Genomic DNA, 13,338 nt, shown 5'->3' on the forward strand with positions numbered 1-13,338 from the left:
CAAAATAGTAGAATAAAAAGGTCTTGAGATAGAACTACGGTCTGGAATCCAGCTTATGTAGATGAGAAAACAGAGACTCCTAGGCTTAAGGAACATACGCCCAGTCACAGAAACAGGAAGCAGGAAGAGAAGGGATAGCCACATGCTCTCCTGACACTTAGTGAAGGTTTTTCCCACTTCAATGTTTACATTTCTCACTGAAGTATCTTTGCCCTTTCTTTTTTGGTAATGGTACCCTGATTTTCTTTAGGAATGTGTTCAGGGGTGGCCAGCGGACCAGGCTTAGTCAATCAGTATAGTCAGTCATTCCGGCTGCATTGAGAATGAAAACCAAGTTAGGTTAATGGGAGTCAGTTGGACTGTCCGTCAAAGGCATTCTCTTTTCACAGGGGTAACTCAGTCAGTAGAATGTGTGCCTGGAGTTGCTGATGCCATTGTTGTCACCGAAATAGAAAAGCCAGGCTGAGGACGAAGCCCATGCAGACAAAAGCAGAGCCAATGAAGAATAGATGCCTGACATTATTTCTGCATGCGGATACAGCTCTACCTAAAGCCAGCTCCTTTTATCTTTCAGTTACTTGAGCCAATAAATTAGTCCTGACTCATATACATGGCCGGCTTAGATTACCTGCAGCTTTCTCAGTTTATTCCTTCACCCTTCTGGCTAAAAACGATTATTTGTTATTGAAAAAAGAAAAAAGAATAGGAGGAAGGAGAAAGAAGAAGAGGAAAGAAACGAACCTTGTTGCTTTCATCTATGCCTGCAGACTCTGATCAAATATGACAAAAATATTGAGGATTGGGATTTTGAAAAAAGGCTTATCAGAGTTGTGATCCCAATAAATTTAAAAATGACCCAACTTGGAAGACAGATATTTAAGCATGCAATGTATATAAAACCCAGAATTCTTAAAAATCTAAATAAGAAAACCAAAGTATAAGGTAGAATTCTTAGGGTATTTCTTAAAATGACTAAACAGAGAGTGAATTTTAGTATGTTTCTTGTGTCAAGTTGCAACTCTTAAAAGAAATGATAGAAATTTGCTAATCAAAATACCTAAGACTCAAAAACCTTACAGAAACCAAAGGCTGTGATAATGCAAAATGACACAACAGCTTTTGCAATCATCCAGTTAATTTAGGGTTATTTTATTTCAGTAAAATTCCCAGCTTCCAGAAGAGAGTACATTTTACAACATGCCCTTCCATTTCCATGATCCTGTCATGTCCATCATGGCCAGTCCAAACACTGGATCCAATGGTAAATCCTCTCCAGCCAGAAGTAGTCACTCTCCCTAAAAATTTCAGTGTTTTCTCTCCTCTCTTGTGTCTTTATTTGACCTACACTGTTTTTTATGTATATTGTGTACTTCTGTTATATCCTTCACTGCACTGTAAATCATTTGAGGACAGAGGTCAAGATTAAAAGCACTTAGCACAGTGTATCCCACATAATAGGTGCTCAATACATCCTTGTGTGTGATGTATTGCTTCTGAGATTTATAATGTTTCCTTCTAGAAAGGACTGATGGTGCTACATATATGAAGCATAAATACCCAGATAAAAATGGAAAGATTGAGTCAGTCACTTAACTGTTTTGCCGACACAATGTTGGATATTTGAAAACATCTACTAAATTTTTCACATTTCATCCAGATGTTTGGTGTCATGGAAACCCAGATTTCAGAGTTAGATCAGTGAGTTGGGTTTTGTTTGGTTTGGGTTTTTTTTTTTTTTTTAAATGCCTCATGTATACTTGGGATGAAGAAAATGTGGCTATTTCAGGAGATTCATTTCCATTTGAGTTCACATGGAAGTAAATAGATTGAACTAGAATAATCACATCTTTTAAAATTCAGGAAAAGGTTTGAAAGTTTTTTTTAATAATAGCCAGATCCTAAGAGATTAACATGTTTGGTTGATATTTAGAGCCATGGTAGGAAGGCCTCATTAAAAAGGGCAAAAAGAAAAGCGCTTGCTCTCTCTCTGGTAGATAAGCTAATGGAATACTGAGGGAGCCGGATGGATTATCATCCAGAGATTTTAAGAACAGTTATTAAATTTATTATTATCAAGATATAGATAAAATAAAAAAATGAAGAAGGAATTTCTTATGAAACCAAAGTTAATGACTGAAAGAAAAAAAAATAAGTGTCTTGGGACAAAGAAGTAACAGCTCTTGCAAGAGGAAATGTTATATAGACATATTTTAATGGTATAGAGGGAGTTCATATGGTCAGGAATGATGAAACTGAGTGAAGGTTCGACACCACCAACACCCCTTCCACTTTTTAATATTTTTCCTTAATTTTTCTTATTTTTAAAGATTTTTATTTTTATGTTATCTCTACACCCAATCTGGAGCTTGAATTTACAGCCCCCAAATCAAGAGTTGCCTTGCTCTCCTGACTCAGCCAGCCAGGTGCCACTTCCTACTGTACCAGCCTTCCCCACGCACCCCGCCCGGCTCAGTCTACTTCTAAATTTCCAAAAAGATATAAGAAGTATTAGAAAAACATTTCTAGATAGGGGTCAGAATTTTAAGCACAATGGATATAATTATTTTCCTATTGACTGAGACTTTAAAGCTGAGCTCAGTCTTATTTTGAAAAATAACAGAAATATATTCCTAAGACTAGAAAAAGATAATTTTTATTTAACATTTGTTAGGACGCTCCCATGAGCTGCTTGCCCATGCGTGTTACACTGCCTACATGGCTAATGGGTAATCTTACCAAATGAGCCAAAGGCCACAAATAAGGCCTTGACTCATTTAACAATCATTTCACATTTCCACACTATGACCAAATTAATATTTTATGGGACTACTCAGTTCTATAGCCAGACCACTTTTCCAAAAAATTGAATTTTGTGCTTATTTATTTTATGGATCATTTGTTGAAATAGGTTTCAAAACAGGTTTGGGCTATTTAGATTTTTCAGTGAACTGAAAAAGAAAAACTTACAGACCCACAGTTTTAGAACTAGACAGGACATCAGAGTTATCTCATTCAAACTTTCTTATTTTGTGTCTAACAAAACTGAGGTCAACTGAGGAGAAAGGGACTTGCCTAAACCTTGTTGGCCTGGTCTCCTCTACATTTTTTTTAAGGCATTCCTGCTTTCTCCAGCAAGAAGAAATTTCACAATTACATAATCTCAAAGAACATTTCGTATGGAATGTCTTATTTCTACCCAAGACTGGTGGATACCAATAGCCAGATTTTATCCTGTAAATTACTTAACATCCATTTCTACATGTTCTTACATCACCTTACACTTCTCCCTCATGCCACACCACTGCATTGCAAATACCTGCTCATTTGTCTACCTCTCCTATCTGACCCTACTTCCCTTGAGAGCAGAGACTTCCAGAATCTAGTTTGCATCCCAGCACGCAAGGGGCATCAATAACTGCATGTTGAATTAATCAAACAAATAAATTCTTTGCAACCTAAAAATACTATTTTGAACTGAATGAGAAGTCAGTGGAGGCAAAGATAGCAAATGAGAAGGGAAATTTAAGGAGGGAGACATGCAAAGAGGTAAATAATACCAACATTTCATGGCATCATACATGAAACAGTGAAAACCAGCTCTTATTTAAAATAAGAGTAAAATTTTATATATGTAGAGAATGGGGTAGAAGTTGGCAAATTCAGATGGTGACAATGAGAAGCTGTAGAAAAGAAATAAGTGCTTGGGACTTTTCATTAGCATTTAATATCTCTTCTTGTTAAAGAGGCTAAGGGGTTTCTTTAAAACAAGGATCTGAAGTACGTGGTAGAGAGTTATATAATGTCTAGACAACAGAGATACTTGTATCTAATCTTATGACAACAATCCTACTTAACAGGTCCAGACACAATGCCGTATGAGACTGAGTTAGAAGGAAACGAGGATTTGTGATTAGGCTACTACATTTCTTTAATAACATGAAAAAATATGGATAAAAAAGTAAGCAAAATAAGTCAATCATAGAAAGATAATTGTCATATGATCTCTCTGATATGAGGAATTTGAGAGGAAGGGTGAGGGGTTTGGCGGGTAGGGAAGGAAAAAATGAAACAAGATGGTTTTGGGAGGGAGACAAAACATAAGAGACTCAATCTCACAAAACAAACTGAAGGTTGCTGGAAGGCGGGAGGGTAGGGAGAGGGGGGTGGGTTATGGACGCTGGGGAAAGGTATGTGCTATGGTGAGTGCTGTGAAATGTAAGCCTGATGATTCACAGACCTGTACCCCTGGGGCAAATAATACATTATATGTTAATAAAAATAATTTAAAAAATAAATAATAAAAATTTAAAAAAGACTTAGGTGTATCTGCTTACTTTTCCCACAACAAGCAAATTCTTAACATATTGAAAATATTAAATTGTAATTAGCTCTAACTATCATTTTAGGTTTAGATTACTTCTAAGCTAACATATTTATTGATAAAAATGCACACTATTTTTAAGTACTATTTTTAAACATTTTTAAATATTATTCCATGCAACTCAAAATAAAAATTGTCACTTACATCCCTGAAAAAAAAGTGGGAGTACATACTAAAGAATCATTAAGCAAGTTTACAAGCTATAAAAAACAATTCTGGTATGTTTGGTCTAATTTTCTTTGCATGGACTACACTATAAATAATTTTGTCGAATTTACCTTAAGAATGTACTGAAAGTCCAATGTGACAAGAGAAAGCTACCATAGATTTAAAGAGGAAGTTGATGTTTAAAGAAACGGAAGGTTATCTTCTTTTTCAAAAAGGTTATTATCTCTAGAGTAAGCAATGGAACTGTTGTGAATATTATCCTCTTGCTCATCTCAGAGTACAGGATAAGAGAATGGGGTTAATGATAAGTTAAAAAGTCATAAAAATAAAAAGAAAGTAGCTCTAAAGGAACGACTTCTTATGATGGGCAGTAGTGGTTAAAGAGAAGAACCTTAGTAGCAAATGACCATTTCTTGCACCAGATGATGAAGGTTTCAGTCGGGTGCCAATGAGGAATCAGACCTGCCGAACAAGAGTTAATTCTTTCATTTTATAGTGCATCAAGATAAAAACACTAATGTATAGAACAGTGGCATTAGAAATTTGGTTCAGAGGTTTCAAACTGGCTTCTTTTTGTTATACACAGCTGCTTTTTGCATATAAATGAGCACTGGATACAACTATACATGTAGATGAATACTCTGAAAAGGTGGGGGGCAGGCGGGCTAAAAGAAAAAACAAACAACCCTGAGTTTTTTCCTGTTTAATTATAATCCCATGTTCTTTTTTTTTTTTTTAAGATTTTATTTATTTATTTGACAGAGATCACAGTAGTCAGAGAGGCAGGCAGAGAGAGAGGCGGGGAAGCAGGCTCCTGGCTGAGCAGAGAACCTGATGCAGGGCTCCATCCCAGGACCTGGGATCATGACCTAAGCCAAAGGCAGAGGCTTTAACCCACTGAGACACCCAGGAGCCCCTATAATCCCATGTTCTTAAAATGTTTTAGAATTTATATGATTTTTAAAAACATGGGAGAGGGTGCCTGGGTGGCTCAGTGGGTTAAGCCATCAGCTCAGGTCATGATCCCAGGGTCCTGGAATCGAGCCCCGTATCAGGCTCTCTGCTCAGCCAGGAGCCTGCTTCCCCGCCTTTCTCTCTGCCTGCCTCTCTGACTACTGTGATCTCTCTCTTCAAATAAATAAATCAAATCTTAAAGACAAGGGGGAGAGAAAGGTCATTATCAATCCAGGGAATATGAAAATGTCAAAGATATTACCCAAGTGTTTACCATAGTTATCCACTGGTACTAGTAAATAAATCCAAGCAACTCCTACCATAGCAAAAAAACTATTAATGAGCCATCAAAAAACAGGTCAGTTATCAGTATTTATTTTGGAATTCCCCATAGTTTTATCTTATCAAGTTGCTTTTCCTTCCCCCTTTTAAAGCAGCCTGTTTAGTGAAAGTTGACTGAATCAAGATGGGGACAGAACGAGGTACTGTCACAACGCTGGTCTGTCTTTGCGCATATATTGCCCATGACTGTTTCACCTAAACACACAATTACTTTACATATAAAGTGTTTCTAAAGCAGATGAAAACAATCACTTTGTGAGTGTCCAATTTGTCTTCAGAACGTCAAGTCATCAGTAACTAGAGCACTTTTAAAATGTCTTTCAACATACTTATGAATATGTTTCTTCCGGTAATTATAGAAGATTATCAACTATCTAATCTATGTCCTCACCAAACAAGATGAGAAAATATATATGGTACATAAAAATACACGTTTTCATGACTCTGGATATTTATTGACTAAACATATACTCATTTAAGATAGAAGTGATTAAATACTGAAATAGCAAACCATTTGATAGGATTTTGCCTTTTACCACCATAATTAAATGTTATGCTGAGTAAATCCAAACGAATTAATCACTTGTGGACTAAAAGAAAACACAAACACACTCACAAAAAGGTTTCATTACAAAAGAATAAGAATATATGCTAATATATATTTATAACTTACTTAAATATTACATGTGGTTACTTTCTTCCTAACTTAGACAGCAAATCAGAAAATATTGAGGAAAAGGACTCAATGGACATGCATCCCAGCCAGTCAATTGTCCCCACTGCGCCTCAGGCCGAGGTTTCAACAGACCTCACCAAAATGCTCTCTCAAATGGGACAGACCTTGGAAACCATGATGTTCACGTTTCATGAGTTTGCTGGGGATAAACGCTACTTAACAGAGGAGCACCTGAGAGTACTCATGGAAAAGGAGTCCCCTGGATTTTTGGAAAATCAAATAGATCCTCTGGCCGTGGACAAAATAATGAAGGGACCTCGACCTGTGCCTAGATGGCAAAGCGGGCTTCCAGAGCTGCTTCTCTCTATCTCAGGGCTCACCATCACATGCAATGACTATTTTGTAATACACATGAAGCAGAAGGGAAAAACATAGGCAACAATGAGCAACACTCCCACCCACTGAGAGTTCTCTAAAAGGGTCTCTTAAGAATTTGTCCTACAGCATCCCCCAGTATAAATTCCATGGGTACATTGGGACCCTCAGAAATTGTGCAAGTAAAATCCAACCCCCAATTGAGAAGCAGAGAAAGGAAAGTCAGATAAGCTTTTGATTTTTATATTGCTTGCATCCTCTTGCCCTCAGTAAACAAATTCCTTTTCTAGTTTCTCAAAACAAAGAAAAGAAAAATTGAGAAAAGGTTACTCTTGCCGTGGGTAGCCAAGCTGACCTCAGTAGGAAGTGTTTTTCTAATTACCTTTCTACCATGTTTCATCAGCTTATCAGGTTGGATAAAACAGTGGAATAATGGGAGCATATTAAAAATATGAATATGTGTATAAATTGGCTATATATTTTCTAACCTATTAAGTGAAAAGATATTATAGAAAGTGATAGCTACCTCTTATTCCTCCTAATTTGTATATTAGAAATTGATGACCTATCTTTACATTCTTAGAAACAAATAATCCGGGGTACCTGGGTGGCTCAGTCATTAAGCATCTGCCTTTGGCTCAGGTCATGGTCCCAGAGTCCTGGGATAGAGCCCCGCATCAGGCTCCCTGATCTGCAGGAAGCCTGCTTCTCCCTCTCCCACTCCCCCTGCTTGTGTTCCCTCTCTCGCTGTCTCTCTCTCTCTCTGTGTAAATAAATAAATAAAATCTTAAAAAAAAAAAAAGAAACAAATAATTCTATTTTTTGCACAAAAATATTCCTTACTAGGATTTAAGAAGCCTTGAAAATGGTTGTCTCCACAAAAACTGGACTTTAAAAGGACAACCCTTTAATGTAGCTGAATTCAACTAGTATGAATCAGTATGGCCAGCTTGTGTTCTAATTAGTTGAGCATCCTTTCTGATTGTTGACTGGTCAACAGTTTAGATATCGCTTCTGACTTTTCTACATGATGGACAAAGCCCTTTGACGTTTCTGATATATGCTTGCTAGGTTGTATCTTTGGTAGATGAACTCAAGTTTGACACATATTCCTATATAATATATAGAGCATAAATATTTTAATTTTTTAAATTTATTTAAGAGCATAAGCATAAATATTTCAGCACAAGGTAAGTTGACCATAGGCTTTCATTTGGGGTAGTTTGGGGTAAAGTCTGAAGGTATCTTCACTACTCGTGTGTTCCAGACGAAATCATATGCATTATTTAAATATCTAAAAAATTTAAATACTCTTATTTCAGTAATTGGAAATATACCCTCATAGCAACATAAGCTGAGTGGGTTTAGTTTTCTAAGAAGTTGAAACACTTAAGGATTGCCACATGGCAAGAAATAAGCCACAAATGGCCTTTAGATTCTAGCAGAAAATCATTAAGAAAATCCAAGGTTAATATATATATATATATATATATATATATCATCAAACTGTTGATTAAACTTTATCTAAATAAGAATATTTTCTTGGGGTGCCTGGGTGGCTCAGTGGGTTGGGTCTCTGCCTCCGGCTCAGGTCATGATCTCAGGGTCCTGGGATGGAGCCCGTATCAGGCTCTCTGATCAGCGGGGAGCCTGCTTCTCCATTCCCCGTCTGCTGCTCTGCCTACTTGTGATCTCTCTGTCCAATAAATAAATAAAATCTTAAAAAACAAGAATATTTTCTTAAGAAAAGAGAGAAGAGAGGGCAAAAGGTAAATAGGAAGAACCAAAAATGATCTCAAAGAGGTCAAAAGTATGGATAGAAATCACCATCCAACTGACAACCCTGCTTCCCCATGTCAGATCATGACTTGGTTTTGGCCCGGGTATTGGAGAAATCTAGACTTGGAAACTCCTCCTTTGAACAGTGCTAGCTGACAATCAGTATCCATTTAGTATCAAGTCTGACCTGGCAGAGACTAAACAAAAGAATTTTCAACTCAGCTATTTGGACATTTAAAATTTTCATTGAGTGTACACTACAAGAGAGAAATTCTGGCGGAAAAAATGTTTATACATTTTTATACCACTGCTTTATAAGGCCTCCATCTTTTTTCTAGCCCACCCAGCCAATTTAATATGGCCTTAAAATACTGTTATAAAGAATGTATAAACCTATGTGCAATTTTATCCAAGTGATATTTGTACCGTTCTAGAAACAATAATGGATAGCTGTCAGGTTCTGGATTAGAGATATAAGAAGTCAGCTATCTAGAGCAATGGAGAAATAGAGATTGAGACTGGTATTTTGACATTTCCCGGGTTATGTTCTCTTTTCTCTTCCTTGAGCTCTTTGAATACATTCTCCCTTTTCATTTTAAGTGACTGACATGCTGCCAATGTTACAGAACCTAGATTCACTCCCTGGAGACATTACATTTTTTTTAACTCCTTGGACATTTGGGAATACAATTTATAGCAAGTAGATATACTGTAAATTGAATTGCTAAGGGAGTTTGCTCTTTGCTTAAGTAAGTTCTTCCATAAGATAAATAATGTTCTTACAAAGCAATTAATACCACCAGTGGAGCAATGCTCCTCTAACTTTATGAACAAATTTAGATGTTTACAAGAAACACCGTATGAAAACTTCTGATGGATTTATTAATAAGAACTTGGATTTACACTTGTTTTGTTCACTGCTGTATGCCTAGCTTGTAGAAAAGTACTTGGGAGAGTAGTATAAGCTCAATAAATAACTGGGAAATGAATAAATGAATGAACACTTTCAAGGCCTGACCTGAGACAAAAGTACGGAGTCTCATTTCAAGTGCACAAGGGAAGCAGGAGAAATACCAGTGTTTAGGCTTTTACCTTCTCACATGAGTAGTTAGAACCACTCAGTTGGGAGGAGGCTAATGGCAAGTGGATGGGAAGTTTCTGCATGTTACAGATTTAAAAGCATACTCTCCATCAATTTGTTTACACTATTGAAAATCAAAATCTTTTTTTTTCCACAAGGAATTATATATTTTTAGGCCCATATTGACTAAGATATAGGGGGAAAAAACCCATAGAAAGCCCCACAGAACTTCTAACAATAGTCTAGGCATAAGTATACTAGGCAGTAACACTTTCCATGATTTAATACCCTAGCGGATAAACATTTATATTTAAAGTGTAGATACATTTTGGAAACACTCAACTGACTCAGGAAACACATGTGCTTTGATGCCATCGGGTCATACTTCAGGTGGAGCCCCGGGAAATTTTTTGGAAAGTACTGGGAGAAATAGGTTGGAAGGAGGGAGAGAGAGCACATAAATCCATTAGCAATTGCATTTATAGCTCTCCCCATCTGTCATTTTCAAAGCATTTTTCTAATATTAGCCGCTGAAGTTGTAAGTACACATGGCTCGCATCCATTGTCTCCTCTCACTTGGTAAAGACAAAGAAGGGAACGCAGAAAGCGTAAGTGACTTATCACTCATTCGTGACCCAGGTGAAAATAAATGCAAAGACTTAAGCCACAAGTTCGCAATTTCCTTCCTTGTGCTGAAAATCTATGAGGCCAACTTTTTCCCTAGGAATGACTTTTTGCCTTTTAACAGCATCTTCACTCCTACTCTGCACATCAATTAGGGAGAAAGCATGGGATATGAAAACATGGTTGGAGTTACCTATGATAATCCATTGCATTGTAGATTTGATTATGCCAATTTAAGGCAAGAAAGGCCAACTTAGAGAAAAAAAGAATCATGGGACGTAAGCAAGACTTGATGAATTGTATGAGGTCTACAGCTGCCATCAAAATCACGTAACACAATGGATTTCTATGGTCTTTGTTTTAGTTTTACCAAAGCAAAGTGATTCAGTCGTTTTAACTAAACTCATACCTCCCTATCTCCCCGGAACATAAATGATATTACATAGTCTGCTCTCAGCGGAGACAAAAGTGGCCTGTATCGTTTAACAAAATTGTCTGAAGAAATTAATAGCTGTATGATGGTCCTAAATAGTTCTATCATTAGATCAGTCATTTTAAACTTTAAAATATGTATGTGCCTCCCACTGGAATGTACACTTGAAAAAGACAACTAGAAAACTTTAACTGAATGAGTCTTGCCCCTACTCAGGCTATACCTGCACATGTGCAAGAGAGCTGGGAATCTGGAAGCTTCTAGTGACTAAAGTCTGCAACATGCCTCTAGAATGACCAATAGACTAACTAGTCACTCAAATGAGGAAAAGGTTTGGCAAGTCCAAGGGGAAAAGGAGCTTACAATTATTCACCCACCAAAATTTTTAAAAAAGAAAGAAAAAAAAAACTTATACAGAAATTCAGGACGTATCTCACAAGGGGAAGAAGAAACTAAAAAAATTTAAGAGACAAAGCCAGCCTATACAAATTAGAATAATATATGCACAAATCTCTGGAGAAACTCTATTATATCACAATTAATGCAGAGCCTGCAATCAAGCCAGGCTAATTTCAATAGATTCCAAGTTTTGAACAGTTCCTAGACTATCCAAGTGGGAATTTGGCCAGGATGCTGGGGTTAATAATTCATTTTGAGAGAGGCTAATTCTTTGGGAAGCAGCCCACTCTGCAGGAGGAAGCATTTGGCCCATGTGAGCAAATTTGCTCTTCAAGATCGCCCTTTATTAGCTCCACAAGACACCTTTCTTTCTTTCTTTCCTCTTTTTTTTTTTTTTTTTTTTGGAGAGGGGGTGGGGGGTAGGGGTCAGTTTACTTTCTCATACATGTAGAAATATTTATCATGTTTTCAATAAATATAGAAGACACTCAGAGAAATTCTTCAAGCATATACACTAAATGTTTGGGTTCTTAAAGAACAAATTTTACATCAACTTCCAATTACTACGATCTGAGTACAGGGTTGTCAGAGGAGTAGTGGACAAATGCACTGCCTCTGGAATCACAGTCCTGGCTTTTCATCTTGGCTCTAAACTGTGAAACTTTGAAGAGGCCACTGAATCACTCTAGGATTCAGATTCTTCACTCCTAAAATAGGAAAACTAATGGTGCCTACTTCATAGGGGTCTTATGAGGTTTAAATAAGTCATTTGTTAATTGAACAAACAATTACTGAGTGCCAGACCCTGTTTGAGGCCCTGAGAATACAGTGGCAAACAGACGAGATAAATCCCTGACCTCATGGAATTTGTATTCTGATAAAAGATATATGCAACCACCACCACCACCACCACCGACAACAACAACAACAACAACAAAACCACACACACAGTCTACCTGGGACTAAGTTTTATAAAGAAGAACTTGATTAAGGTAATCTCTGAAAGGAGATAGAAAGTGACTAGGGATGCTGTTCTTTTATGTAGGGTAGGTCAGTGAGAACATTCTGGAAAGTAACACCTGAGCAGAGACCTAAATAAAGGCTGAGCCGGCCAGGAGGCTGGGAAGCTGGAGACCAGAGTCCTAAAGCAGAGGAAGGGGACTGCGTGCATGTGGAAGGATAGGGCCAGCAAAGCAGCCAATGCCAGACCATCTCGGGTCTTAACGGGTCATCTTAAAGGACTGAAGTACTAACCTCTGGCACCTAATGGAACACATAACATAACGGCAGTTTATTCCAATATTGGGTGAATATAGTCACAGCTCAGAATCTTTTGTTTCCATTGCTCTGCTATGCAGTTGGAAGTATTCTCCTTCTCCTTTAATCTTCTCAGCCTAACATAGCTGATTCCTAACTGACACCTTCACACATTTTAAATGCTCATGAATATCACCATTGTTTCCAACCACAAACTTTTCCTGTGCTGTGTGATTATTCAGCATCTTTTTTGTCTGCTAATGGGTCTTAAAAGTGATGGGTTCTTTCAAGCACTTTGGTCAAGGGGAGTGGAGGTACACAAAAATAATGGGACATATTAAGTAAGGAGATGAAGTAATATAGTATCCTTGTTTTCCCCTAGGAACACCCAAATTTGGGTGTTACTTCCTACTTAGCTGTTTTAGAAGGAAATCTTTCACTGTTCTTCATGTCTCTAAATCTGACTATAGTTAAGCCCAACCAGGAGCACCCGCAGGAGATACTGAATGAATCATTCCTACCTTTCCCAAAACTTGAATGGCTCCATGTCATCAACAACCAGAGTCTTAGGGAACCTGGGTAGCTCAGCTGGCAAAGCATCTGACTCTTAATTTTGGCGCAGGTCCTGGTCTCAGGGTTGTGAGATTGAGCCCCATATCGCCTCTATGCTAGGCGTGGAGTCTACTTAAGATTCTCTCTCTCTCTCCCTCCCTCTGTGCTCCCTCCTCCCTCTCACCCCCCTAAAAAAAAAAAAAAAAAAAAAAAAAAAAAAGCCCAAACAAACAAACAACCAGAGTCTTGGCCTGCATTTGAAGCTCTTTCACATTCTGGGCCCAACCTATCTTCCCAAACTTGCATCACACTACTCT

At 37.5% G+C, this 13,338-nt stretch overlaps 1 protein-coding gene and 1 pseudogene across 9 annotated transcripts in view; one reads left to right on the top strand and one right to left on the bottom strand.

Moving 5' to 3' along the window:
- The window catches only part of MEIS2 (Meis homeobox 2), a 208,580-nt gene that overhangs the window by 65,898 nt on the left and 129,344 nt on the right, over window positions 1-13,338 (bottom strand). The window lies entirely within an intron of this gene.
- LOC131835416 (protein S100-A10-like) lies at window positions 6,663-6,956 on the top strand (annotated as a pseudogene).

Source organism: Mustela lutreola, chromosome 7 (assembly GCF_030435805.1).
Source record: "Mustela lutreola isolate mMusLut2 chromosome 7, mMusLut2.pri, whole genome shotgun sequence".
Lineage (NCBI taxonomy): Eukaryota > Metazoa > Chordata > Mammalia > Carnivora > Mustelidae > Mustela > Mustela lutreola.